This window comes from Mizuhopecten yessoensis, unplaced genomic scaffold (assembly GCF_002113885.1).
Source record: "Mizuhopecten yessoensis strain PY_sf001 unplaced genomic scaffold, ASM211388v2 scaffold9293, whole genome shotgun sequence".
NCBI classification, from domain to species: Eukaryota; Metazoa; Mollusca; class Bivalvia; order Pectinida; family Pectinidae; genus Mizuhopecten; species Mizuhopecten yessoensis.
In genome coordinates this window covers 80,690-105,689 of record NW_018407975.1, presented here as the reverse complement: position 1 = coordinate 105,689, position 25,000 = coordinate 80,690, and the positions used below count along the sequence as shown (strand labels likewise).

At 36.6% G+C, this 25,000-nt stretch overlaps 1 protein-coding gene across 1 annotated transcript in view; it reads right to left on the bottom strand.

Moving 5' to 3' along the window:
- The window catches only part of LOC110457666, a 117,713-nt gene extending 98,666 nt beyond the window's left edge, over positions 1-19,047 (bottom strand). Inside the window, exon 1 of the mRNA XM_021509025.1 lies at positions 18,740-19,047. The gene's annotated coding sequence lies outside the window, so the exon portion shown is untranslated. The remainder of the gene's footprint in view (positions 1-18,739) is intronic.
- Between the last annotated feature and the right edge of the window lie 5,953 nt (positions 19,048-25,000).

The window sequence follows — 25,000 nt, the reverse complement described above, 5'->3', positions numbered from 1 at the left end:
GGGGGGGTTGAGGTCATTAGCCAGGAATGTGTTTAGAACAGGCAAGGGAGATAAGCCATCTGACCAGGGTTTGTAATGTAGACCACTTTGATTAATAACAGACACCCGTGGTAGCCAGCTGTGCTCGGAGTGTACTATCAACACATATAGTCCTACAGTCTTATCCAACACCGTCAAGTCACAAACTCACACTTTTGGGTACATTACACTATTTGTGGAATTCTTCTAAGGCATGTTCAGCTGTTTAAGTAACTGATTTATCTACATTTCCAATTAGTTATGCATAAGGTCAGTTAGGAGAACTTGTATTCCTGGAATTTTCTCAACCATATTACTCCCATGTATATCAGCATTACGTTGAATTCTGATGTGTCAACACAAATTCTTCTTAATTACTCAACACAAAACGAAAAACACAAAAAATCAATATCAATGGAATGAACCAACGATTCCATTCCTGTTGTAATAAAATTGATTTTCTGAAAGTTATATTAAAATCAATTTAAGTTGACTGTTGATAAGGCAACTTTGAAAAACATTTTCCCCCGCAAATAAAACAGTATGCAAAATAGATACGGCTATATCACTGCAATCATTATATCTGAAATATGTACCATTGATTATTGATAGACTTGCACAAGTCCCAAATTTCAATATACTTTAAATATACAGGTACAGTGTATTGTATTATAAAGAGAAATGGATAGAAAAATTGATTAGCTGGACAAACCAATATCCTCACTGTTATTTGGAAAAAGAACACCTCCCTATCCCCTTCAAACCCAACCCTCTACCAAATTTGATGTAACTTAACTCATTCACCCCTGAAAATTCATAATGAACTATTCAAACCTTTGAATTGGAAGAGTTCAAATATGTCTTCAGGGGCAAATGATTTCAGCTTGATTGGTTTGGTTTGTTTGTGTTTTACGTCCTTTTAACAACAATGGTCATTTAAAGCTTAATACCAAAATAATCACTGTTATATACTCTCAGAAGCACAGTTTTTATAAGTATTGAAGTTATTAACATATGCAGCTTCTGAGATATTGATAAATCTATCCCAGGTTAATACTGGCCAAATATAATGATCCTAGTCTCCCAGTTCTTATGAACTCAATTTAGGGAAAGTTGTCAGACAGTGGATGGACAGAGGCTGTCACCCAAAGGTCACACAAAAGGGCAAAGGTGCTTCATGCTAGGTAAGTTTTAAAATGGTTATTTCTACATGTGAAAAAAGAGCTCTAACATGTTTTCTCTCAATTCTCCCTTAAATTCAATCTTCATCAGTTGTGTCACCCTTTTTAAAAATCCTGGATCCCCCACTGAAGACTAACTGATCATTAAGAGAGAACTCAGTGGTAAAATATCAAAATATGACTTCAGGATCCCTGTCCCACTATGTCGTGGTTTTTCGTATACGCAGGGACCTCCCCTTAACTTACCTTCAGATAAAACTGTAGCAGAGATTGTCCGTGAAACTTTTGTTGACCAAGTCGCTCAGTCGGTTAGAGCGACAGTATAACAATTTGAAGTTCAGGGTTCGAATCCTGTTATAGCCATCCTATAGCAATTATAGTTATAGCAATTAAAGCTATAGTAATTATAGTTATAGCAATTATAGTTATAGTAAGTAAAGTTATAGTAAGTAAAGTTATAGCAATTACAGTTATAGTAATTATAGTTATAGCAATTATAGTTATAGCAATTAAAGTTATAGTAATTATAGTTATAGCAATTAAAGTTCTAGTAATTATAGCTATAGCAATTATAGTTATAGTAAGTAAAGTTATAGTAAGTAAAGTTATAGTAATTATAGTTATAGTAATTAAAGTTATAGTAATTATAGTTATAGTAATTATAGTAATAGCAATTATAGTTATAGTAATTATAGTTATAGCAATTAAAGTTATAGCAATTGAAGTTATAGTAATTATAGTTATAGCAATTGAAGTTATAGTAATAATAGTTATATTAATTAAAGTTATAGTAATTATAGTTATAGCAATTAAAGTTAGAGTAATTATAGTTATAGCAATCGAATTTATAGTAATTATAGTTGTAGTAATTATAGTTATAGCAATTAAAGTTATAGTAATTATAGTTATAGCAATCGAAGTTATAGTAATTATAGTTGTAGTAATTAAAGTTATAGTAATTAAAGTAATAGTAATTATAGTTATAGTAATTATAGTTATAGCAATTAAAGTTATAGCAATTGAAGTTATAGTAATTATAGTTATAGCAATTGAAGTTATAGTAATAATAGTTATATTAATTAAAGTTATAGTAATTATAGTTATAGCAATTAAAGTTAGAGTAATTATAGTTATAGCAATCGAATTTATAGTAATTATAGTTGTAGTAATTATAGTTATAGCAATTAAAGTTATAGTAATTATAGTTATAGCAATCGAAGTTATAGTAATTATAGTTGTAGTAATTATAGTTATAGCAATTAAAGTTTTAGAAATTATAGTTATAGCAATTAAAGTTATAGTAATTATAGTTATAGCAATTATAGTTATAGCAATCGAAGTTATAGTAATTAAAGTTATAGTAATTATAGTTATAGCAATTAAAGTTTTAGTAATTAAAGTAATAGTAATTATAGTAATAGCAATTATAGTTATAGTAATTATAGTTATAGTAATTAAAGTTATAGTAATTAAAGTAATAGTAATTATAGTAATAGCAATTATAGTTATAGTAATTATAGTTATAGTAATTAAAGTTATAGTAATTAAAGTAATAGTAATTATAGTAATAGCAATTATAGTTATAGTAATTATAGTTATAGTAATTAAAGTTATAGTAATTAAAGTAATAGTAATTATAGTAATAGCAATTATAGTTATAGTAATTATAGTTATAGCAATTATAGTTATAATAATTATAGTTATAGCAATTAAAGTTATAGTAATTAAAGTTGCAGTAATTAAAGTTATAGCAATTGAAGTTATAGTAATTATAGTTATAGCAAATATAGTTATAGCAATTAAAGTTATAGTAATTATAGATATAAGAATTAAAGTTATAGTAATTATAGTTATAGCAGTTAAAGTTATAGTAAATAAAGTTATAGCAATTGAAGTTATATTAATTATAGTTATAGTAATTATAGTTATAGTAATTAAAGTTATAGTAACTATAGTTATAAAGTTATAGTAATTATAGTTATAGCAATAATAGTTATAGCAATTAAAGTTATAGTAATTATAGTTATAGTAATTTAAGTTATAGTAATTATAGTTATAGCAAATATAGTTATAGCAATTAAAGTTATAGTAATTATAGATATAGTAATTAAAGTTATAGCAATTAAAGTAATAGCAATTGAAGTTATAGTAATTATAGTTATAGCAATAATAGTTATAGCAATTAAAGTTATAGTTATTATAGTTATAGTAATTTAAGTTATAGTAATTATAGTTATAGTAATTAAAGTTATAGCAATAATAGTTATAGCAATTAAAGTTATAGCAATTGAAGTTATAGTAATTATAGTTATAGCAATAATATTTATAGCAATTAAAGTTATAGTAATTATAGCTATAAAGTTATAGCAATTGAAGTTATATTAATTATAGTTATAGTAATTAAAGTTATAGTTAGTATAGTTATAGTAATTATAGTTATAGTAATTATAGTTATAGCAATAAAAGTTATAGTAATTATAGTTATAGTAATTAAAATTATAGCAATTAAAGTTATAGTAATTATAGTTAAAGCAATTATAGTTAAAGTAATTCCGGAAAAATAGAAGTTTCCAAGGCAATGATATGGGAGTTTAAACTGGAATTTTCAAAAAATATTTTGCTTAATGTTTTAACCATTAAGAATTTAACTATTTCCATTAATTTGTCGAAACTCATAGCTATATGTTAATAGAGGTGATAGTATACAAGAAAATTGTAAACCATCTTCTTGAACCAAGCCCAAGAAACAAAGGGAAAAAGCTCTTTTTTTTACCAACTGATGAAACAATCCTCTTTTTTCCCAAATCTCAGGTATCAATGTGCATTGAATTTGACCACAGGGCCCAAGAAACTGTTCCAGGTTGTATGTTTCGAGCTATTCTTATATTAATCGCTACACAACAATATAGATCCAAACATGCAAACTGAAACAAAGAAAACAAGAAACTACACCCATTAAATCAATGTAAAATGACAAAACAGAGAAAAACTTGTGCATATAAAGATCTAGATAAAACACGGACGGAACCTGTATATACAGACCAGACTGATAAAACATGGAGAAAACCTGTATACACAGACCATATAGATAAAACATGGAGGAAACCTGTATATACAGACCATGCAGATAAAACATGGAGAAAACCTGTATATACAGACCATATAGATAAAACATGGAGAAAACCTGTATATACAGACCATGCAGATAAAACATGGAGAAAACCTGTATATACAGACTATATAGATAAAACATGGAGAAAACCTGTATATACAGACCATATAGATAAAACATGGAGGAAATCTGTATATACAGACCATATAGATAAAACATGGAGGAAATCTGTATATACAGACCATATAGATAAAACATGGAGGAAACCTGTATAAACAGACCATATAGATAAAACATGGAGGAAACCTGTATATTCAGACCATATAGATAAAACATGGAGGAAACCTGTTTATACAGACCATATAGATAAAACATGGAGGAAACCTGTTTATACAGACCATATAGATAAAACATGGAGGAAAACTGTATATACAGACTATATAGATAAAACATGGAGAAAACATGTATATACAGAACATATAGATAAAACATGGAGGAAACCTGTATATTCAGACCATATAGATAAAACATGGAGGAAACCTGTTTATACAGACCATATAGATAAAACATGGAGGAAAACTGTATAAACAGACCATATAGATAAAACATGGAGGAAACCTGTATATACAGACTATATAGATAAAACATGGAGAAAACCTGTATATACAGCCCATATAGATAAAACATGGAGGAAACCTGTATAAACAGACCATATAGATAAAACATGGAGGAAACCTGTATAAACAGACCATATAGATAAAACATGGAGGAAAGCTGTATATTCAGACCATATAGATAAAACATGGAGGAAACCTGTTTATACAGACCATATAGATAAAACATGGAGGAAACCTGTATATACAGACCATATGGATTTAACATAGAGAAAACCTGTATATACAAACCATATAGATAAAACATGGAGAAAACCTGTATATACAGACCATATAGATAAAACATGGACCATATAGATAAAACATGTAGGAAACCTGTAAATACAGACCATTTAGATAAAACATGGAGGAAACCTCTATATACAGACCATCTACATAAAACATGGAGGAAACCTCTATATACAGACCATCTACATAAAACATGGAGGAAACCTGTACATACAGACCATATGGATTTAACATAGAGGAAACCTGTATATACAGACCATAGAGATAAAACATGGAGAAAACCTGTATATACAGACCATAAAGATAAAACATGGAGGAAACCTCTATATACAGACCATATAGATAAAACATGGAGGAAACCTGTATATACAGACCATATAGATAAAACATGGAGAAAACCTGTATATACAGACCATATAGATAAAACATGGAGAAAACCTGTATATACAGACCATATAGATAAAACATGGAGAAAACCTGTATATACAGATGAGAAAGATAAAACATGGGGAAACCTGTATATACAGACCATATAGATAAAACATGGAGATAACCTGTATATACAGACCATACAGATAAAGATGGGGAAAACCTGAATATACAGACCATATAGATTAAACATGGAGGAAACCTGTATCTACAGACCATATAGATAACACTGTATATACAGACCATGCAGATAAAACATTATACAGACTATATAGATAAAACATGGAGGAAACCTGAATATACAGACCATACAGATAAAGATGGGGAAAACCTGTATATACAGATCATATAGATAAAACATGGAAAAAACCTGTATATACAGACTATATAGATAAAACATGGAGGAAACCTGTATATACAGACCATATAGATTAAACATGGAGGAAACCTGTATATACAGACCATATAGATAACACATAGAGAAAACCTGTATATACAGACTATATAGATAAAACATGGAGAAAACCTGTATATACAGACCATATAGATAAAACATGGAGGAAACCTGTATATACAGACCATATAGATAAAACATGGAGGCCCTGTATATACAGACCAGATAGATAAAACATGGAGGAAACCTGTAAATACAGACCATTTAGATAAAACATGGAGGAAACCTGTATATACAGACCATATAGATAAAACATAGAGGAAACCTGTATATACAGACCATATAAATAAAACATGGAGTAAACCTGTATATACAGACAATATAGATAAAACATGGAGAAAACCTGTATATACAGACCATATAGATAAAACATGGAGAAAACCTATATATACAGACCATGCAGATAAAACATGGAGTAAACCTGTATATACAGACCATGCAGATAAGACATGGAGAAAACCTGTATATACAGACCATGCAGATAAAACATGGAGAAAACCTGTATTTACAGACCATGCAGATAAAACATGGAGAAAAACTGTTTATACAGACCATACTGATAAAACATGGAGAAAACCTGTATATACAGACCAGACTGATAAAACATAGAGAAAACCTGTTTATACAGACCATGCAGATAAAACATGAAGAAAACCTGTATATACAGACTACACTGATAAAACAGAGAAATACTGTTTATACAGACCATACCGATAAAACATAGAGAAACTAGAAATATGTCAGAATGATAATTTTCCGATAAATCATTGACCACGCTACAACGGATATATTTCCACCTGTCAATCAAAATGGTAAACAATTACCAGGTGTAAATACATACATGCTGTTCAGGTAGCCATGCCAACACATGGAATTAATAAGAAAGCATGTCGCAAATATACTAGCGGAAAAAAGAAACTGTGCATGCCTAAAATGTGTTATAAAAATAAATGTGTATGACGTAGAACAACAAGGTTTTTAGGGACAATTTATTTGTTATTTATTAACAGTTGCATTCCATTTTCCACGTTATGGAATCAAGTGTTCCGCTCAGGAGTGAAGTAAACACAGCAGGGGTCAATACTGAGTTCACAAAGTTAATACCTCGTATGTCCACCGTTTACCTGAATGCAAGTCTGCAACCTCGACGCATGGAGCCTATCAGACGGTTCAAGAATGCTTGTGGGATGGCCTTCCAGATCTGTACCAAAGCTGCAGGCAAATCAGCCAACATCACCGGTTGATTAGGTAATGCCCGTAATCTGCGCTTCATTTCATCCCAGACGTGTTCAATGGGCGACAGATCGGGGGATACAGCAGGCCAGGGCAACACGTCAACGTCTGCTGGGCCAGAAAGTCCATAGCGACACGAGCTGTGTGTGGCCTGGCGTTGTCCTGCTGTAGCGTAATGTGACGTTGCTGCCCTTGCACGAATGTAACGACGTGGGTCTGGAGGATCTCGTCACGGTAACGTAGCGCTTTCAAATTCCCGTTAACAACCACCAAAGGCGTTCTCACGTTGGCTGTGATGCCGCCCCAAATCATAACGCTGCCTCCGCCGAAAGAATGTCGTTGTACCACACACGTGTCATGGAAACGTTCTACAACGCGACGATACACTCTGGAACGGCCGTCACCACTATCCAGGTGGACTCGTGACTCGTCTGTAAACGAAATGCCTGCCCAATCCCGTCGAGTAAATCGCAGATGCCTTCTGCACCAGTCCAGATGTGCTACACGATGACGTGGCAGAAGAACTGGGCTGATTGCAGGACGTCGCGGACAGATAGCTCGTTTACGCAATCGGTTCCGTACAGTTCTCGGGCTTATTGGTAGCAAACCAGGGATTGTCCGTGCAGTCAAACTTGTCGTTTGGAAGCGATTTCTCAAATGAACAAGCCAAATATGGTTGTCCTGTTGACGTGACGTCACACGTGGACGTCCTGCACGAGTTCGATCGCCGATGCCGCCAAACTGTTGATGTCGTCTCCACAAATCCTGGATTGTGTTTCAATGGACATGAAAACATGTAGAGACAACGGCTTGGCCCATACCAGCTTGAAGCATACCAATAATCTGGAGGCGGTCATTTTCATTGAGCCTCGGCATAGCATTAATCACAAATTAAAACATTATAATGCTGTTTTTACTGTTCACTCGTCTCAACACAGTGACCCAACAGTTGAAAAATAAACTTTCATTGTCGAATTGGATGGTTGGACGAGAAAAAAATGCAAACTGGTCAACGCCTATAGAGAGCAAACTGCACGGGCAAAACTGTCAATGACACACGGATAGTGTGTATGTGTCATACACGGTCATGTGTGTGAATTTTCATGTATATACAGTTGGTAATACATGTTCTATAACAATTCTCCGCATGCACAGTTTCTTTTTTCCGCTAGTATATAACATTAGCGTTGACTGACACCTCGAATACGGGGAGATCTGCATGCTGACACAGTCACCTGGCATGAGCAGAACAGGTAATTGGAATATAATGATGTTGTTTTCACAACAATAAGTTTCAGAAATGATTCAATCTTATATACAGATAAATCTTCCACTATTTTTTGTTATGAAATACACTTTTCTAAGTAGTTTTCTGATCGTCTGCAAATCCGACTGAATCAGTCATCGATATCGGCAGAATGTGTACGCTTAAAGGCAGTCACTCTGACGAGGACCACCAACAGCCAAATTAGCGAGACACTTTACCCATGTCGTTTTGATACATTCCTACGGTCAAGATTGAAGAGTTCAGCATGATTTTACCCAAGAACGACATTTTAACCATGGAGTGATAAATGCAATGCAATTCTTCGTTATGTTTCCCGATACGTGGTATTTATCAATTCACAACGTGTCGTCCTGAAAAGTTGAACCTACTTTACTAATTGTTAAATTGGCAATGCAATCAGGGATTATTCAACGAAATTTAGTAGTTTTATTGCTGCGAGCATATTTCAAAACATTTCCGAAAAATCCTAGAGAAATGGTCGCGACCAAGGACTGGTTTTGGATTGTTGTTGAGTATCGTGTACACCCCTTTCTTGACGCTTCATTTTACCCTTAAAAAAGTGTGCACTATACGCAAATATTAACGGTAGTCATTGGTCAGACATAAATATCTAAATCAGTCAATAGCATTTTATAATACGACAGTTAACCCCTTCGGGAACCTCAGAGGTGCCTGATTCATACTTGGAACATCTTTAGGTTATATGTAATTCCTGAAATTTGGAACGCCTTTAAGTTTTATGCTAATCCTGTTTAAAATGGAAATCGATATCTGAGTTATCCAAGAGCTTGTAGTAAGGGCCTGGTATATTACGACAGAAGCAAGACACTTAACAGCCCAACACAACAGAGGTCACAATCTGGGACTGAAACCAAAATTAATAGTCTCCACTGGGGTTCTCCCAGGGGTGACTAAAAACCTGTATAAACAGACCATATAGTTAAAACATGGAGAAAACCTGTATATACAGACTATATAGATAAAACATAGAGAAACCCTGTATATACAGACCATACAGATAAAACAGGCGGGAAACCTGTATATACGGACCATACAGATAAAACATTGAGAAAACCTGTATATACAGACCATATGGATAAACAAGAGGCCCAGGGGCCTTCATAGCTCACCTGGTATTTTATTTTTGAATTTAAAACCTGCTGAGTACCATTCAGGTTTATCAAAGGAGCACAAGAAACAAAGTTGTAAGAAGAACTACATATAAATCTGTTTTGGTGGGAAAGACACCAAGAAAATGAGTTTCCATGTTATGTCCCAATTTTCCTCTATTTCCACTATTGGGCCTGACATGCATCTTTTTATACAAAGTAAACAATTTGATTTTTTTCCCCCTAATAATGCTTCAGACCACATTTGGTTGAAATCCCTTCATATTTTTCTCTATTGTGGGGGGGGGCACATCTTCCATTTATAAATGTTCAATTCCCTTTGCCCAAAGATTCTCTAGAACAAGTTTGGTTAGGTTAGAATCCCTTCAACGGTACAGAATGAAAAGGATCTTTAATGTTTTCCTCTATTTCCCCTAATGGGCCCCACTCATCTGCCCCAAAGAAGGGGGTCCACACACCTCAGTTTAAACAAAATTGATTCTTTTGTCCCTAAACATGCTTCAGACTGCATTTGGTTTAAATACCTTCACTTGTAAAGTAGGAGAAAAAAATCCTCTATTTCCCCTATTGGGCCCACCCCTATGCCCCCAGAGGGCCTACACCCTCCGTTTATACAAAACTGAGAACCCTTTGGCCAATGATGTTCCAGACCAAATTTGGTCAAAATCCTCTGAGCCGTTCAGGACTAGTAGCGTTTTAAAGGAAAAAGTTGACAGACACCGGACGACGGAAGACAGACGCTGCAGCATTGGAGAGAAACCCTGTATATACAGACCATACAGTGAAGCATACAGAATACCTGTATATACAGACTATAGAGAAAACCTGTATATACAGACCATACAGTGAAGCATACAGAACATCTGTATATACAGACTATAGAGAATACCTGTATATACAGACCATACAGAGAAAACATGGAAAAAAACTGTATATACAGACAATATATAGAAAGCATGGAGAAAACCTGTATATATAGACCATACAGAAAAACATGGAGAAACCTGTATATTCAGAACATACAGAGAAAACAGAGAAAACCTATATATACAGACCATATAGATAAAACATTGAGATAACCCGTATATACAGACCATAATATATTTGAAACATGGAGAAAACCTGTATATACAGACCACACAAATAAAATATAGAGAAAACCCGTATATACAGACCATACAGATAAAGATGGGGAAAACCTGAATATACAGACCATACAGATAAAGATGGGGAAAACCTGAATATACAGACCATACAGATAAAGATGGGGAAAACCTGTATATACAGACCATACAGATAAAGATGGGGAAAACCTGAATATACAGACCATACAGATAAAGATGGGGAAAACCTGAATATACAGACCTTTCTGATAAAACATGGAGAAAAGCTGTATATACAGACCATACAAATAAAGATGGGGAAAACCTGTATATACAGACCATAAAGATAAAGATGGGGAAAACCTGAATATACAGACCATACAGATAAAACATGGGGAAAACCTGTATATACAGACCTTTCTGATAAAACATGGAGAAAAGCTGTATATACAGACCATACAGTTAAAACATGGAGAAAACCTGTATATACAGACCATACAGATAAAACATGGGGAAAACCTGTAAATACAGACCATAAAGATAAAACATCAATGAAACCTGTATATACAGACCATACTGATAAAACATGGGGAAAACCTGTATATAAAGACCATACAGATTAAACATGGGAAAACCTGTATATACAGACCTTACAGATAAAACATGGGGAAAACCAGTATATACAGACCATATAGATAAAACATGGAGAAAACCTGTATATAAAGACCATACAGATTAAACATGGGAAAACCTGTATATACAGACCTTAAAGATAAAACATCAATGAAACCTGTATATACAGACCATACAGATAAAACATGGGGAAAACCTGTATATACAGACCATACAGATAAAACATGGGGAAAACCTGTATATACAGACCATACAGATAAAACGTGGGGAAAACCTGTATATACAGACCATACAGATAAAACATGGGGAAAACCTGTATATACAGACCATATAGATAAAACATCAATGAAACCTGTATATACAGACCATACTGATAAAACATACAGAATACCTGTATATACAGACCATAGATTAAACAATGAGAAAACCTGTATATACAGACCAAACAGATAAAACATCAATGAAACCTGTATATACAGACCATATAGATAATACATGGAGGAAACCTGTATATACAGACCATACTGATAAAACATACAGAATACCTGTATATACAGACCATAGATTAAACAATGAGAAAACCTGTATATATACAGACCATACAGATAAAACGTTTCAAATTCCGTGCATGAATAAATACAGTGAACACCGTAAATCCGACCTTGCCCTCCACGACAGAGTTATTTTTGGAAGTTAATTCAAACTTTTCTCTTTGCTTATTTTGTGAAGAATCCAGACGTGAATTTATTCGATGATTGTATGGGAATCTGACTATAGTCGGTAGATTCTATAACAGCCTCGTTATTTAACATGTCTTCAGAAACTGAGGAAACCGTGCGTGGCTGCGAGACGCGTGAAACTGATAGTGTTTGAAGTGAGTGATTTTGCGATGGAGCACAGGGGTTCGTTACAAATGTCTGAAATGTTTATGTGTGCTGTGACTCATATAAGTAGGTCTGTAATATATGTGTCAGTAGGTCTATAGAATATGTGTATTTCAGACATTTGTAAAACCCCTGTTGATCAGTGCAGTGTAACAGACGATATTTCTGATAAATTGCATGAGCGTTAAAATTGTTACCCTATTTCCGGCATTGGTGATTTCAACCGATGTGCATTTAGTACGATATTGCAGACCTTGGTCTTGTTTTTGTTGTAATAAAAGGTTTTTTTCTTTTCTTTTTTTTGCAAATAAATTTACAATGACATTGTCAAGTCTCACAATGCCAAGCGATATTTCAGCAGCCATCATGTTTATTTACATTGTGATTGTAGTTCCGGTCAGTGTTGTATTAATACGCTAAGAATTGTGTCTCGTGCTGCATTTGGTGATTCAAGTCCCATCAACGACACAGCTTTTAAAGAGGTTATATAGTGACAATGCCATGCAAATATATACTGACCACTGAGTAAAATGATTTTTAAAATTTTTCTTTGAAGTGTCACATACTTTTGACTAGCTATTGTCTAGTATGTAGTGAACACATTTGAGTGATAAGACATTTCGCCAGCTAGCTTTGTACTATGTGTATCAAGTCCACAACTACACTAACACTTAAGTTGTTCCTACAAATGAAACACATATAAACCTTTCAGCATGTCCACATCTAACCTTCTGTCCACAGCACAGAGCTGTGAACATCTAACCTTCTGCCCACAGCACAGAGCTGTCCACATCTAACCTTCTGTCCACAGCACAGAGCTGTCCACATCTAACCTTCTGTCCACACCACAGAGCTGTCCACATCTATCCTTCTGTCCACATCTAACCTTCTGTCAACAGCACAGAGCTGTCTACATCTAACCTTCTGTCCACAGCACAGAGCTGTCCACATCAATCCTTCTGTCCACATCTAACCTTCTGTCCACAGTACAGAGCTGTCCTAATCTATCCTTCTGTCCACATCTAACCTTCTGTCCACATCTAACATTCTGTCCACAGCACAAAGCTGTCCACATCAATCCTCCTGTCCACATCAAACCTTCTGTCCCCACCACAAAGCTGTTCACATCTAACCTTCTGGCCACAGCACAGAGCTGGCCACATATAACATTCTGTCCACAGCACTGAGCTGCCCACATCTAACCTTCGGCCCACACCACAGAGCTGTCCACACCTATCCTTCTATCCACATCTCACCTTCTGTCCACAGCACAGCGCTGTCCACATCTAACCTCCTGTCCACAGCACAGAGGTGTCCACATCAATCCTTCGGTCCACATCTAACCTCCTGTCCACAGCACAGAGCCGGCCACATCAAGCCTTCTGTCCACAGCACAGAGCTGTCCACATCTAACCTTCTGTCCCCATCACAGAGCTGTCCACATCTAACCTTCTGTCCACATCTAACCTTCTGTCCCCACCACAGAGCTGTTCACATCTAACCTTCTGTCAACAGCACAGAGCTGTCCACATCTAACATCTAGCCTTCTGTCCACAGCACTGAGCTGCCCACATCTAACCTTCTGTCCAAGCCACAGAGCTGTCCACATCTAACATCTAGCCTTCTGTCCACAGCACTGAGCTGCCCACATCTAACCTTCTGCCCACAGCACAGCGCTGGCCACATCTAACCTTCTGTCCACAGCACAGAGCTGTCCACATCTATATTTCTGTCCACATCTAACCTTCTGTCCACAGCACAGAGCTGTCCACATCCAACCTTCTGTCCACATCTAACCTTCTGTCCACAGCACAGAGCTGTCCACATCTATCCTTCTGTCAACAGCACAGAGCTGTCGACAGCTAACCTTCTGTCCACACCACAGAGATGTCCACATCTAACATTCTGTTCACAGCACAGAGCTGTCCACATCAAACCTTCTGTCCACATCTAAACTGTCCACAGCACAGAGCTGGCCACATCTACCATTCTGTCCACAGCACAGAGATGTCCACATCTATCCTTCTGTCCACAGCACAGAGTGGTCCACTTCCAACCTTCTGTCAACAGCACAGAGCTGTCGACAGCTAACCTTCTGTCCACACCACAGAGCTGTCCACATCTAACCTTCTGTCCACAGCACAGAGTTGTCCACATCTACCTTCTGTCCACATATAACCTTCTGTCAACAGCACAGAGCTGTCTACATCTAACCTTCTGTCGACAGCACAGAGCTGTCCACATCAATCATTCTGTCCAGATCTAACCTTCTGTCCACAGCACAGAGCTGTCCTAATCTATCCTTCTGTCCACATCTAACCTTCTGTCCACAGCACAGAGCTGTCCACATCTAACCTTCTGTCAACAGCACAGAGCTGTCTACATCTAACCTTCTGTCCACAGCACAGAGCTGTCCACATCAATCATTCTGTCCACATCTAACCTTCTGTCCACAGCACAGAGCTGTCCACATCTATCCTTCTGTCCACATCTAACCTTCTGTCCACAGCACAGAGCTGTCCACATCTAACCTTCTGTCCACAGCACAGAGCTGTCCACATCTAACCTTCTGTCCACAGCACAGAGCTGTCCACATCTAACCTTCTGTCCACAGCACAGAGCTGTCCACATCTAACCTTCTGTCCACAGCACAGAGCTGTCCACATCTAACCTTCTGTCCACAGCACAGAGCTGTCCACATCTAACCTTCTGTCCACAGCACAGAGCTGTCCACATCTAACCTTCTGTCCACAGCACAGAGCTGTCCACATCTAACCTTCTGTCCACAGCACAGAGCTGTCCACATCTAACCTTCTGTCCACAGCACAGAGCTGTCCACATCTAACCTTCTGTCCACAGCACAGAGCTGTCCACATCTAACCTTCTGTCCACAGCACAGAGCTGTCCACATCTAACCTTCTGTCCACAGCACAGAGCTGTCCACATCTAACCTTCTGTCCACAGCACAGAGCTGTCCACATCTAACCTTCTGTCCACAGCACAGAGCTGTCCACATCTAACCTTCTGTCCACAGCACAGAGCTGTCCACATCTATCCTTCTGTCCACAGCACAGAGCTGTCCACATCTAACCTTCTGTCCACAGCACAGAGCTGTCCACATCTAACCTTCTGTCCACAGCACAGAGCTGTCCACATCTAACCTTCTGTCCACAGCACAGAGCTGTCCACATCTAACCTTCTGTCCACAGCACAGAGCTGTCCACATCTAACCTTCTGTCCACAGCACAGAGCTGTCCACATCTAACCTTCTGTCCACAGCACAGAGCTGTCCACATCTAACCTTCTGTCCACAGCACAGAGCTGTCCACATCTAACCTTCTGTCCACAGCACAGAGCTGTCCACATCTAACCTTCTGTCCACAGCACAGAGCTGTCCACATCTAACCTTCTGTCCACAGCACAGAGCTGTCCACATCTAACCTTCTGTCCACAGCACAGAGCTGTCCACATCTAACCTTCTGTCCACAGCACAGAGCTGTCCACATCTAACCTTCTGTCCACAGCACAGAGCTGTCCACATCTAACCTTCTGTCCACAGCACAGAGCTGTCCACATCTAACCTTCTGTCCACAGCACAGAGCTGTCCACATCTAACCTTCTGTCCACAGCACAGAGCTGTCCACATCTAACCTTCTGTCCACAGCACAGAGCTGTCCACATCTAACCTTCTGTCCACAGCACAGAGCTGTCCACATCTAACCTTCTGTCCACAGCACAGAGCTGTCCACATCTATCCTTCTGTCCACATCTAACCTTCTGTCCACAGCACAGAGCTGTCCACATCTAACCTTCTGTCCACAGCACAGAGCTGTCCACATCTAACCTTCTGTCCACAGCACAGAGCTGTCCACATCTAACCTTCTGTCCACAGCACAGAGCTGTCCACATCTAACCTTCTGTCCACAGCACAGAGCTGTCCACATCTAACCTTCTGTCCACAGCACAGAGCTGTCCACATCTAACCTTCTGTCCACAGCACAGAGCTGTCCACATCTAACCTTCTGTCCACAGCACAGAGCTGTCCACATCTAACCTTCTGTCCACAGCACAGAGCTGTCCACATCTAACCTTCTGTCCACAGCACAGAGCTGTCCACATCTAACCTTCTGTCCACAGCACAGAGCTGTCCACATCTAACCTTCTGTCCACAGCACAGAGCTGTCCACATCTAACCTTCTGTCCACAGCACAGAGCTGTCCACATCTAACCTTCTGTCCACAGCACAGAGCTGTCCACATCTAACCTTCTGTCCACAGCACAGAGCTGTCCACATCTAACCTTCTGTCCACAGCACAGAGCTGTCCACATCTAACCTTCTGTCCACAGCACAGAGCTGTCCACATCTAACCTTCTGTCCACAGCACAGAGCTGTCCACATCTAACCTTCTGTCCACAGCACAGAGCTGTCCACATCTAACCTTCTGTCCACAGCACAGAGCTGTCCACATCTAACCTTCTGTCCACAGCACAGAGCTGTCCACATCTAACCTTCTGTCCACAGCACAGAGCTGTCCACATCTAACCTTCTGTCCACAGCACAGAGCTGTCCACATCTAACCTTCTGTCCACAGCACAGAGCTGTCCACATCTAACCTTCTGTCCACAGCACAGAGCTGTCCACATCTAACCTTCTGTCCACACCACAGAGCTGTCCACATCTAACCTTCTGTCCACACCACAGAGCTGTCCACATCTAACCTTCTGTCCACATCTAACCTTCTGTCCACAGCACATAGCTGTCCACATCTAACCTTTTGTCCACACCACAGAGCTGTCCACATCTAACCTTCTGTCCACATCACAGAGCTGTAGTAGGGCGAAACAGGTTTCAGGCAAAATGAAAAAAAGGAAATAACAATAAAAATGTCACATAAATGTCATGTGAGTGTGCATTTCAAAATTGTTTGAAGGGAAACCCGGTGCAATTAGACCCTGAGAGGTCAAAAAGGTGCTGACCATGATGCAAGGGGAGAGAATTCCCCAGAGGCAGACAGGAAGTTAAAACAAATGTATACACCTAACCTCTAAATACAATACCACGGTATAGTAAAGCATTAACATAATAATCCTGTGGGTCACACACATAAACCAGAGCACCACCTACATAAATGAGGTATTAACTTGTCAATCTGGTCCTGGTTTCTTGTTTACCTATTTTTACTTCACTAATACACAAAACCCTGTATACTAAATTTGTGAATCACTTATAAAAGGTTTTGGAAATTTCAATTTTGTTCCTGTTTTGTTAACTGAATTTAGCTAAACTGCAATATCATTTATTTCTATTACAGAAAAACATATTTCTGTACTTGTGTGAATAACTGATTTCTGTATTAATTACGGATATCTGTATTAATTACTGATTTCTGTACATAAATGATATTTGTATTGATAATTAATGCTGTATTTATTACAGATTTATTCAATTGTGTTAATAACTGATATCTGTATTGAATGTTGATATCTGTATAAATTATTGATGTATATTAATTACTGATTTCTGATTTATTTGTGTTAATTATTGGGGGGATTTGCTTTCTGTTTGTATTGACATTTTCTGTAAAAATAATTGATATCTGGTTTCTTATAAATCAAAGAATTCTGATTTATTTGCATAAGTTATTGATTTCGGTGTTTTTTTCACTGATTACATTAATTGTTACTGTATTCATAATTGATTTGTGTGTTATTTAGTAATTATTGGTATTATTTTCTTCTTTCTTCCTTTTTTTAGTTGTATTTTTTAATGTTGTTTTTTTTCACATTAATTTCGTATTTTTTGTTCACAAGTATTTATATCAGGTCTAATTATGGATACAGGATGTGGACAGTAGGAAATTCTGTCAATCATTAATAATAATATAAGAAACTTATAAGCGTATTATAGGTTTTTGAATTCCGACTCCTGTGATCATGTGTTAACCTGGAAAAATGAATTATTTAGGAATACCTATAGACAGATTACTGTGAATGTTTATACACCTAAATTAATTACTGATTTTCACTGTAACTGATTAATTACTCCATCAACTAATAATAGCGCCCTCTACCTGAGTTAGTCCGACAGTACCGGTTTTCCCGGTTAACAGTGGCCAGGTGTAGACCAGGTGCTACCCCAGTCTTTCTGGGCAGAGCACCAATTAGACGGATGTAAACATGAATTATGAACCTACCTGCATAGTTGTAATTGGACACATCTTTAAGTTCAAATAGTTATGTACTGCTGTCATCCAATCAAATCAGACCCAGGATATAGCATACTTGAGAACATCAGACACAACACACAGAAAAAAGCCTAATGGTAGGAACCTTCAGTCGCCTGCTCACCAGATCTGGATTAAGTTTACCTACCCCATCAAACCACTTGAGTCCTGAAATCAGCTCCAAGTTGCGAATATTTTTTTCATTTTGTTCCACCAGAAAGTTAAAAGAGATGCACAGTTTTAGTTCCCTGGAAACGTACGCAGACTTTTCGTCAGTCTAAGAATCCCCCACTGACAATATCACAAAAGATTCTGAAGCTTCTAGTTGAAGATCTTGTCATATTTGGCAACTAGTATATATATATATATATACATAGCTTTTCAAGAGCTGTGGTGCTCACACGAGGGAAAAGTAGCACTATTTCTTCCCACCGTCGACCCCCGCTCTTCACTGGTAGGTGACGTAGTGTACAGCAGTATCAGACCCCCTGGTATGTGTGTTTGTCAGGCCCTGCATACCTCCTTGTACCTCACAAACACTCTACCTTCTAGCCAGAACACTCAACACTTCGGGTAAAAGGGAATCTAGTTTCAGGCATGTTTTATCTGTGTTTGTAACGGAGCATGTAGGAATTTTGTATTTGCTTCTATTTCAAAATGGAGAGGATTTTATTCAATAATACACTTTATTAAAGAACGTGTTTTATACGAGATACGTACGAGATACTACTGTGGTATGTGTATGAGGTGTATGTAGGCTGGAGTCTCTCTGTTTCCATAAACACATTACAACACAATTGGTAATACACAAATGAGGTGTCAATTGCTAATGACGTGGGAGGCTCACTAGCTTTGCGCAGTATATTTGTATCAGTCCTAAGGAATACAGCGTAGGCAATCACATACAGGCAGTCATACATCAAACGAGTTCCCTTCACAAAAACAGGTCCTGTACACCATTAATACACTACACCATTAATATAGGTAACTCACGAATACAATGTAGTCACAAAACTCACATACATAACTAACTCACAAATAGGTAACTCATAAATACAATTAACTCAGAAATACAGGTAAATCACAAATACAACGTAGTCACAAATATTCACAAATACAGGTAACTCATAAATACAACGTGCTCACAAAAACACATGTAACTCACAATAAAAGTCACTCACAATTACAAGTTGCTTACAAATACAAGTAACTAACAAATATAACTATTAATCTCACAATAAATTTAGGTGGTATAGGACTAGTATACGCAATTGGCGCCTGTAAGGCAGTTGCTGCAAATTCCTCAAAGTTGTATTGATTAATGTATTATTTAATGTACAGTATATGTTCATGGTATTGAATGTATAAACTGTATATCTATGTACTGTAAAGCGCGTCTTAGAGAGGCTTATTCTAAGATAGGGAGCTATATGAAAGGCTTATTGTATATTTAATACAAGAAACTCACAAAATATAGGTAACTCACAAATATTAGTTGCATTTTACATACATTCACTATCCTACAAATACTGTTTAATGATTTTCCTTAAATAATGTTTTGGCCACGTCACAAATTCAGGTAGATTTGCTGGCCAAACTCTCATATTAAACTTGAAAACAGTTCATTGTGATTGTCAGAAGTCATTCATTTGCACAGCTGCATGAATGTAAGCTAAGCCTAACACATACTCCTTCAGTTTTGGTTAATATTATATTGCTTTGCAAGCTTTCAATTTTGTTAGTTTCTGTATTACAAAATGTGCAAGATTTGTCTCCCTTGTATGAGTTTTATTTCATGACCAGTGCAAGGGCGCGGCTCAAAATTCACATCCCAAACCATGGAGTGGGGGATCTGTGTCACACGTACCCCAATGAAGCAGTGTTGGGGTTTGGTATACTTCATGTTTTTGTTATAATGCATGTAAAGGCACTTTATTATATATAAAAAAAAAAAAAAAAAATATCTGAGTCAGTAGGGAAACAACTTCAAACAGATACATTTTAGGTCTAATCAAAAGTGAATTGTTTCATTATCAGATCACTTCGAAATCACGACGTCGTCATAAAACAGCGGCGTTGATGGTGCAGTTCCATCCGATATCTGTTTTTGTTCTGGACATGTTTATAACTGGGCTCTTGCCTATTATTTTGATACATGAAGATACTTTTTTCATCAAGTTGCTCGAAGTCTGATTAGACTGGCGGGTAATTAGCATAAAATTTGAATCAATAGGACATTTTAAAAAATATTTGAATTTAAAACTCAAATGTACATATATAAATAATTAAAATTATTACTCAAAAATAAATTTAAAAATAAAATTTCTGATACCTCTCCATTTTCATTTTTTAAATTTGTATACGCACGTCTTGTTACGATGACTAGTTTTTGAAAATTTGACCGGGGTTTAATAAATATTCCTATTAAAATGAAAATAAAACTATATCAGATTATAGATCAATATGAATGCTATTTAAACAAAAACTCACCTGTGCCTTTTTGGTGCAAGCATATGAAGTTGATGCACAGGTAAGGCCAGGTAACCTAAGCTACCTGGACCGTTTTGATGTACTATAATCCCACTGGTACAAGGCCGAGGATGTTCCTGATGTTCTAATGGATGTGTCGTAAAGGCGGAACATCACACTTAACTTTAGGGCTCGTTTGATGTGGGTATGCTTGTTTCCGTTACATCATCAGGTGTAATTAAATCATGCAGAGGTAGGTTATCCAAATCTTTTAACATATGAATTTATAACTGTTTCCTGTTCAAAAGAGACTATTAATGAAGAAAAAGTGGTGAATAGGTTCATCCTCTCGCCTAACGTTACTGGAAATATTTTTTCCCCAAACATTTCCACTAAATATTATTTATCTTTATATTAATATATGTTCATGTCCTTTCCTCCTGTTTTGGTATTCATTCTGTGTGACATGTAAAATGGGATTTTTTTTTTTATTTAAACATACTTTATTTCCAAAATACAAAATGTGATTAGGCAAATTTTTTTAAAAAACTCTAATGTTGCGTATGCTTTACTGAAAAAACCGGTGTATATTCATACTGACGAAGAATTTAGTTTCTATCGTTGTGTCCCCTCTAGCCAGAAACATTCTTGATCCGAGCCGTGAGTAAAACAAAAGGGAAACAAGAGATCCTGGAGGGATCTTGGCACTTACCATCATAATATCTTCATTATTTCTATGTAAGTTTAACATATTCCCCTCATTTCTCTTCCTTTTTCTTATCTGTTGGGATCATAATCTTGTCAACGGCAAATACATCCTGTGGTTACTGTTTGCATACAGCTTGGTTTGAGAGTTGAAATTTCAGAAAGATCTGTCCAGTACTTCTTGAGAAAGAGTGATAACAATTTTTAAGTATCAAAATCCAAGATGGCTGCCTAACGGCCATCTTGGTTTTCCTCGGTCAGTTACAAAATGAAACATGCACAACTATGGACCAAAGGATCTTCACATGAAGTTTGAGATCCGTCCTGTACTTGTTTAGACATAATGTTAACAATAATTGTGTTAAGGACGGACGGACGGACCACGGACGAAGGGTAATTTTAGCAACCCACTATCTAATGATGGTGGCAAATCAAGATCCCAGGGCAAAGTTAGAACACAAAATCTATACAGAAACTTATAATAAAATTACAATAACAACAGAAACTGGGTGGACATCATAACATGAGAAAAACAAATAGAGAACCTCACAAAAAAGTACCCCAGTGCCAATTGTATTTAGGACCCTATTCCACGTCTGGTACTCGTCGGAGAGTAAGTCATTTCAGGTACTAATGTTGTTGACGTTTATGAAATTCTCTTTAGAATCAACAAACTAAGTTATGGAAAAGTAAATGTATCTTAAAAATGATAAATTATGTGTACATTCTCTATTCCAAAAACGTGAGAGTGAAATAAAAAAATCAACACAAGTGCTAAATTAGAAAACAAAGTCTGTCGATAACAAGAGAACCCGAAGAGACGCCAACACGAAAGGAAAGACAGCATGGAGACCCACCCCTCACAACCACTGAAACCTGACAATTTGTTACAGCTAAATTTGGACCTAAACTATGGTGTTCAGACAATCATTGGGGGTATCGTGCTTACCGAAAGTCGATTTAAACCCCAAAAACATGTAAAATTACTCTGAACACCTTAGTTTAATTCCAAATATAGCTGTAACAAATTCTCAAGTCCCTGTGTTTACAGCGCGTTAATAGAACGACGTAGCTGGCAACTCGAGCTTGACAATTATTCACGTAATGTAACGTAATGGATAATTGTTAAAAATGAATAGGAATTCAACAGTACCTTCGTGACGTGTGTTTCCACGTTGATCCATAAAGTTTTACAACACTTATTTCACATAACGTTCTCTAGGTCAACAGTCGTACGGTAAACCTTTTAGTCACTTGTCTTCACACGAGCTGCTCACACCTGCAGTGGATTAAGCACGCGATCGTCGTCTCCGACCATGTAATACAAATAACTAATATTCCTGCAAGTTTCTCTATCTAGATATATAACCGCTTGTGTATGTATGTAACCTGCCGAAACCAACAGAAAAGTCACGCGACCTCATTACACGACGTACGTTTATTGCGTCCTGCCGTCTATCTACTTTTCTCATTAGGATCATTCACAAGAACACAAACAACGGCAAGAAAGAAAGTGGAAAAGTATAATTATCGAAAAGTTCATGTTCTTCGTTTGACTTATAAATTTAAAAAAATGTTTGTGTACATATTTTTGCTGAATTCTCAGGCCCATCATTTTGGAGAAACCTATATCAACCCTTGATGATTGACTGTGATTTATAACGTACCTGGTTCAAGATATATAGAAGACCCTCCAATAAAGAAAAACATTTCTAGTTCTCGGAAAGGTCTAAAACTTTAAGGATGAGGGAGGCTAACCTATTTCCTTCGTGTCTAAAGCCAAATTCGAATGTTTCCAAACTAGAAAAGAAATCCCTGTAAAAATGAAAATTGTGTAAATTATGTACATGATACTAGATTCTAATAGATAAGACCCCCAATTTTACATCGGTGTTGAAAATGTTAATTGAATAGTTATTGTACTCGAACTTTATTAAAATGGTTATCACAAAACCAGTTTTAGTTTAACGTAACGGTTTAGAACGGGGTTGGTTTGGGTTTTACTACTGTTGACCTGGTTTAACATCAAACATCGCCTTAAAACAAGTTTGTGGCTGTTCAGCACTAATACTTCAAATGACGACAACGACACGGATAATATCCTCGTGTTATTGGTTATCGTGCACTTTAAGAAGAAACAGCCTCGGCTACGTACTCCTATCGGTAGAAAACTGTTGAAATGACTGTCATAGACATGTGTACAATCTACGAATGGAAACAAAAACTAACAAAATAAAACTGTATNCTTGATATGTTTATGTAGTATTTGGAAAAAAGACAAAAAAAAAGTTACTTCAGCGTGATGCCCCTTTAAACAAATTCATATAATTTAATGAATTTATTCATTTAGTTATGATAGAAATGTCTGCGCAGCAGAGATGGCCGTTTGATCAGTCGAAGTCTTGAAACAGTCTTCTGCATCTATCTAAGCCATCTCTTATTCTCTGATTGGGAGACCAGTAACAGAACCACACCCGGGGGCGGTTTGATCAGTTTTCCGAACCGGTTTTGGTTCGCCTTTAACAAATGAAAAACCAGTTTCAGTTTAAAACTAGTTTTTAACTCGTTTTCATTAAAAAATAGAAAGTTTACAAAACCTATTCGAAACTAAAACTAGTTTTGTGATAACAAATTCGCCTATAGCGAATTAAGTTTTGTCTGAAATATATGATAAGGAATTAAAGCCGATACCTTCATGAAAAATATTTCATCGAAATTATGTCACGTCAATCTGTTTTTATAACTAAACTGGTTATTTATGAAACTTTACCCGGGTAATGCGAATATTATTCTTTAATAGTTGTGTTGAGTGGTACTGACTTTAATTATATTTTATTGTCCAAATTATTTTGTTTAAGTACAAAGCGATACGCAGTACCAACAGGGTATCTGAAAACGAGTATGGAACTTAAAAAAACTTGTGAAAATAGTAGAATCTTAAAAACGAGATATACAATTATTTATCTTATAAGGAAAGGGCGTTAATAATGTTCATGTAACTTGTGCCCAATCCTCTTGCATTTTTTGGCAATAAACAATGTTTAAACTAAACTAAGGACAAACGACATGTTTCTTTTTCTTTGGTATTTTCCATCTTGACTGCTCTTTGTTTTCTACCAACTACCGTTTTCCTTCTTTCAATTTCTGTAATTTTCTAAACTTGCAGACTGACAATCAAGATAGCAATCAAGTATTGATATGCAAGAACTATTAACCAATACGCCATTTCTTGTTT